Raw genomic sequence first — 6,013 nt, forward strand, 5'->3', positions numbered from 1 at the left:
GCCAACCACGCTCACTCATTAGACCTGCAGCAGGCAGCCAATGGGCCAGTGCCACGCTCGCCTTGACCAAACATGGACTTGTTTATCAGCAGTCAGTACATCCGGCAGGCGCCATCTTTTAGGCTCGGCAACTTAATAGCCTAATAGCCACGGCTTGCCACACTCTCCCTTGTCTCTTCCCAGTCGAACCCTCCCTCCCTTTTCTCCCCCATGCCCCTCCCCTGGTCCACTGATAGGGGAGGTTCTCCTTCTCTTCTATCTGACCCTAGCTTATCAGGTCTCATCAGGACTGGCTGCCCTGTCTTCCTCTGTGGCCTGGTAAGGCTGCTCACCCCAGAGGGAGGTGATCAAAGAGCAGGCCACTGATTCATGTCAGAGACAGTCCCTGTTCCCCTTATTAGGGAACACTGGACACTTGGACAGTGAGCTGCCATGGGCTACATCTGTTATCGGTTCTAGGTTATCTCCATGCATGGTCCTTGATTGGAGTATCAGTCTCAGAAAAGACCCCTGTGCCCAGATTTTTTGGTTCTCTTGCTCTCCTTGTGGAGCTCCTGTCCCCTCCAGGTCTTTCTATCTCCCCTTTCTTTTATAAGATTCCTTGTACTCTGCCCAAAGTTTGGCTATGAGTCTCAGCATCTGTTTTGATTCCCTGGTGGGTAGAGCCTTTGAAAGGCCCTCTGTGGTAGGCTCCTGTCCTGTTCTCTGTTTTCTCCCTCTTCCAATGTCTCTATCCAGTTTGCTCTTCTGAATGAGGATTGAGCATCTTCCCTAGGGTCCTCCTTCTTACTTAACTTCTTTAGGTGTACAGATTTTTAGTATGTTTATCCTATATTAGATGTCTAATATCCACTTATAAGTGAGTATATACCATGTGTGTTTTACTGCTTCTGGGATACCTCACTCAGGATGATCTTTCTAGTTCCTACCTTTGCCTGTAAATCATGATTTCCTTGTTTTTAATTGTTAAGTAGTGTTCCATTGTGTAAATGTACCACAATTTCTGTGTCTATTCCTCAGTTGAGGGATGTCTGGGTTGCTTCCAGATTCTGGCAGCTTTATGGATAAAGCTGCTATGAACCTGGTTGAGCAATTGTCCGGGAAATATTTTTCTTGATCTGATTACTTGAAGCAGGAAGACCCACCCTAAATCCTAGTGGCACTTCTGCATTTTAAATGAAAAGACATTTGCTTTGCTTGCCCTCACTCTTGTTGGCAAAGTCATCTGCTCTGTTGCTGTGACATTCCCTGGCTAATATTAGAATCACCTTTTTCCAGGTTCTGATGTAGATTGAGGAGCAGGGTCCTTCCGTCTGTCAGCTCCAGATCGGGACTGCTGGGGCATCCAGCCTCACAGGCTGAGCAGCTCCTGGATTCAGCCATTCAGACCATATCCTATTGACCAAGTTAATGAAGCTCTCAAATATACACCTTCTGTCAGTTCTGTTCCTTCGGAGAACCCTGACTGACACTCTTGTCTTAAGTGAGGTGGAGAGTGGAGAGGCTGAGAATGCACATCCATACATTTACACCTGCACACACATGTGCGCACACATGAGAAAAAGCAGATTGGGAAACCTAAAACGCAGCATCTCATCCACCTCCTGAGGAGAGACACACGAAAGGATGCTTAGATGAGCGTCTGACTCAAAGATCCTTCCAAATTTTATTAGTAATGGCAACTTTTCTTGCTTCCTGCTGTCAGCTCAGCTGAGCTGGGAATTTTGCTCAGGCATAAGGCCTCCCTCATGGCTGTGCCAGGCGCTGCTAGCAGCAGATAAGAGCTGCTGGCACCAGTCAAAGCCAGCTCCCACCTCACACACAGAAGGCACTACTGGGTTTGCTCACGATCTGAGATTAGCAGAGGGAACTCCCGCCATCCTTTGAAGTCATGCCAACAAAATGCCCTTCCTTTTCCATCACCGACATAACTTTCAACCATAGCCCCAAACATAGAGTTAAATACTGTCCCCTTCCTTAGAAAGCTTGACAGAAGACAAAGGGAACACGGAGAACGGAGAATCCAAGGAGGGGGAAAAATCCAGTTTCCAAATAAATTTAGGTTAGTAGCCATTTGCCTTGCTGCTGTGTCAAGCCTTGTTTCCAGGAGCAGGAAAGTTACCTCCAACAGACATTACCATTGCGGCAATTGAGGAAGCCTCCTGCGCTTCTGAAAATACTTCTGACAGTGCAAGCAATGTTCTCATGGGCCTGCGAGGTGGGTCAGTGGGTAAAGGAGCTTTCTACAAGGCTTAACACCCTGAGTTTGATCTCTGAGACCCACATGGTAAAAGGAGAAGAATGACTCTGTAAGTTGTCCTCGGACAACAAACACATTACAGCACTCGTGGGCCCAGCACACACACACACACACACACACACACACGTAATACTGAAAGAGGAATACTTTTATCCCATCCCAACGCCTCTATGACCGGAATGTAGTGTCTGTAGTATGAATGATCCGGTTGAACTGTGTTGCTAGCCGCCCACCTCACCTCGCCAGCTGCGGAGACCCACATGCCGTTAGCCCCTGCGCACAGCTGCTGCATGCACAACAGCAGTTAAGAGACCGATGAAGCAGCGCTTCACAGGGGACGCCGTGGGTTCCAGTCCTCCCTAAGTCACAGGTTTTCTGTTGCCTCGTCACCGAATATCGAGACATTTTGTAAGCCTGCTTCAGCAAACACAGCCCACCATAATTTAATCTTTGGTTGGTGATGGTCCAAGATGTCCTCTCTTTATTTTAAGTCACTGCCTTTTCGAATTTTTCTGTAGTTCCAAAAAAAAAAAAAAAAAAAAAAAAGTTTGCTTCTGTTACAGGGTTTCCACCAGAAGAGAGTGCTTGAACATCGGGTTAGAGCCGGCAGACAGTCTTTAGTGCTGGACAGTGAGTCCGCTGGGTATTCGGGATCCCAGTGCAGCTCTGGGCCTTTCTCAGGATGAGCTTTTAAGCACAAAAGAGCATATTCTCAGTTGACACAATACAGTTAACAAGAAGTTAGCCAGAAGTGGAGCTACAGAAGCCAAAAAGCAATGATAGTACATTTAGAGACTTTCCCAGAACTATGGGCTTTGATGGATTAGGTCTTTGCTTTCATTTTGGCAAGTGGTGCTGTCTACATGCTGAGTATTATAGCCAAAATGGTATTTCCATCATGGAGTCAGTTGTGCTAAGATCTGAGGGCCTGTTACACTTCAGCCCAGTTGGCTTTTTTCTTTGGGATCAGTTTTTTCAAAACACTAGAAGAAGGAGGAGGAGGAGGAGGAGGAGGAGGAGGAGGAGGAGGAGGAGGTGGAGGAGGAGGAGGAGGAAGAGGAGGAGGAGGAGGAGGAGTCTTTAATACACTTTAAAATGAAACATGGATGTATGTATATTTAAGTGTACACAACTTTAGGTGTTCTGAACAGTAAATGGATATTCAGAATTGTCCATAGTCTCTTAAAATTACTGTGAAAGTAAGAGAACTGCATTTTGCATAGCGATTCACTACAAAAGTCAATGCAGTTCCATAGTATACATTTATTTCTCACAGTCCAGTAAGCTTCAAGGGAGATGATATGGCTTGAAATACAACATGCCTCACAAGCTCATGGGTTTGGACACTTGGTGCTATTTTGAGAGGCTGAGGAATCTTTAGGATGTGGGGCCTTGCTGGAAGAAGTGTGTCCTGAGAGGTGGAGCTTAAGATTTTACAGACCTTCCTCACTTCCTGTTCTCACCCTGCTTCCCGGTCCAGAGAGGCTTCTGAAGGCCCAGCCTCCATCTGGCCCTGCCACTATGCCTTCTCTGCCAAACTGTGTGACAAAATAAACCTCTCCTCAAGTTGCTTGTTGTCAGGTATTTCTCAAGCGTTTAACTGTCCTCTCGCCGAGTGGCTGGGCCTGCAGCTTTGATCTCTTTTCCCTCATCCGTTGCGTGGAGACCGCTGGGGTAGGCCGATGGAGCTCCCTTCTTGTGGTGGCGCGTGAGAAGGAAATTTCAAAGAGCCTTTGACAGTGTCACTTTGGCCTCTCTTGTTTAGACAAAGCACACCTAAGGCCCCAACCCACAGTCTAAGTGACAGGGAGACAGCGCAGCAACAGACTCGAGCACTGGCTACATCACATGGTAATGGACATGGTTCCCAGAAGAGGTCAGGGGGTGGAGTCCGGCATGCCCTGCATAGTGCTTGCAAAGATGTCTACATCCTGATTTCTAGAACCCGTGTATACTATCTGAGCGACTTCACAAAAGTGATTAAATTAGTACTTTTTAAAATTATATACATTTATTTTTGAGAGTGAGGGGGTACTTGTTCCATAGTGTGTGTGTGTGTGTGTGTGTGTGTGTGTGTGTGTGTGTGTGTTCAGGATTCAGAAGACAACTTGTGAAATCTTTTCTTTCCTTCCATCACACAGGCCATGGGGGTTGAACTCAGGTTCTCAGGCTTGGTGGCAAACACCCACACCAACGAGGCCATCTCCCCAGCCCAAAATTGTGAGGTCACACCTCAGCCACTGGCTAAAGACATAGTCACCACACGAGTTAGAATAAAAAACAAATACAATTCCCGACTTGGTGTTTTTGCTCTAAAGAGCACACCCTCTTGATCAAGAGTAAAGTTTCTTTTGTCCAGAAACTTCAGTTGAAATAGTTGGCTCTGTTTTTGAGATTCCAAACTCATTTCTTTTTTTTTTAATTTTTTTTATTTAACTTTTATTAATTACACTTTATTCCTTTTGTATCCCCCCATAAGCCCTCCCTCCTCCCCTCCCGGTCCCACCCTCCCCCCCTTTCTGCATGCATGCCTCTCCCCAAGTCCACTGATAGGCGAGGTCCTCCTCTCCTTCTTTCTGGTCTTTTTTTTTTTTTTTTTTTTTTTTTTTTTGTTCTTCTCAATGCAGTTTATCAGGAACCTTGAACAATCTTCTGACCCTGGGGAAAGCCAGCCCATTTCTAACAAATGCAACACATGAGACCATCGATATGCAGGCCGGAAAGGTGATATGACACAGATCCATGGAATTTGGATTTGGGACAATCTCCAGAAATAATCAGCTCTGAAGCCTGCAGAAGAAGCTCAGCTCCACCAGCTTCTGTGTGTATGTTACAGCATGTGGGTGTATGAGCATGATTGTATGTGTTCATATATGTTCATGTGTGTGTATATTCGTGTGTGCATGCATGCGCGCATTTGAGTGCATTGTGTGTGTGTGTGTGTGTGTGTGTGTGTGTGTGCGCGCGTCAGAAGACAACCTTAGGAGATGTTCTCATATGCTGCTCACCTTTATATTTTGTTTTGGAGTAGGTCCTTTTTTGGCCTGGAACTTGCCAAGAAGGCTAGGCTGCCGGCCAGCGAGTCCCAGGAATCCACCTGTCTCTGCCTCCCCATGCCACAAGCACACATTAGCTCACCTAGATTTTGTTGTTTTTGTTGTTTTAGGGATTTATTTATTTATTTTTATAAATGTTTTGTCTTGATTTATGTCTGCAACCAGAAGAGAACATCAGATCCCATTAGAGATGGTTGTGAGCCATCATGTGGTTGCTGGGAATTGAACTCAGGACCTCTGGAACAGCAATTTAATCACTCTTAACCACTGAGCCATTTCTGCAGCCCTGTTGTTTTATTGAGACACGGTTTCTCTGTGTAGCCTTGTCTGTCCTGTAACTCTGCAGACCAAGCTGGCCTTGAACTACAGAGATCCACCTGCCTTTGCCTCCTGAGTGCTGAGATTTAAGTCATGTGTCGCCACCCGCCTGGCCCTAGATTATTTTTTTAAACACAGGTACTAGAAATTGAACTCGAGTCTTCAGACTTGCAGGGCAGGTAAATGCGCACACCGCCGCCCCTCCTCCCCCTCCCCCCAAGCTCCACTTCGAGGGAGGACCTTGATTTTATCCTGATCACCAGCATGGTGAGCTTACAGATCTGACTGTTCTCAGCCACTGTTTTTCTGGCAGTTTGTTACTGCAGTGATAGACTGCCATGACAGGCTGGTGATCAGACAGGCTGCTAGGGGCTGGGGA

Source organism: Meriones unguiculatus, chromosome 18, assembly GCF_030254825.1.
Source record: "Meriones unguiculatus strain TT.TT164.6M chromosome 18, Bangor_MerUng_6.1, whole genome shotgun sequence".
NCBI classification, from domain to species: domain Eukaryota; kingdom Metazoa; phylum Chordata; class Mammalia; order Rodentia; family Muridae; genus Meriones; species Meriones unguiculatus.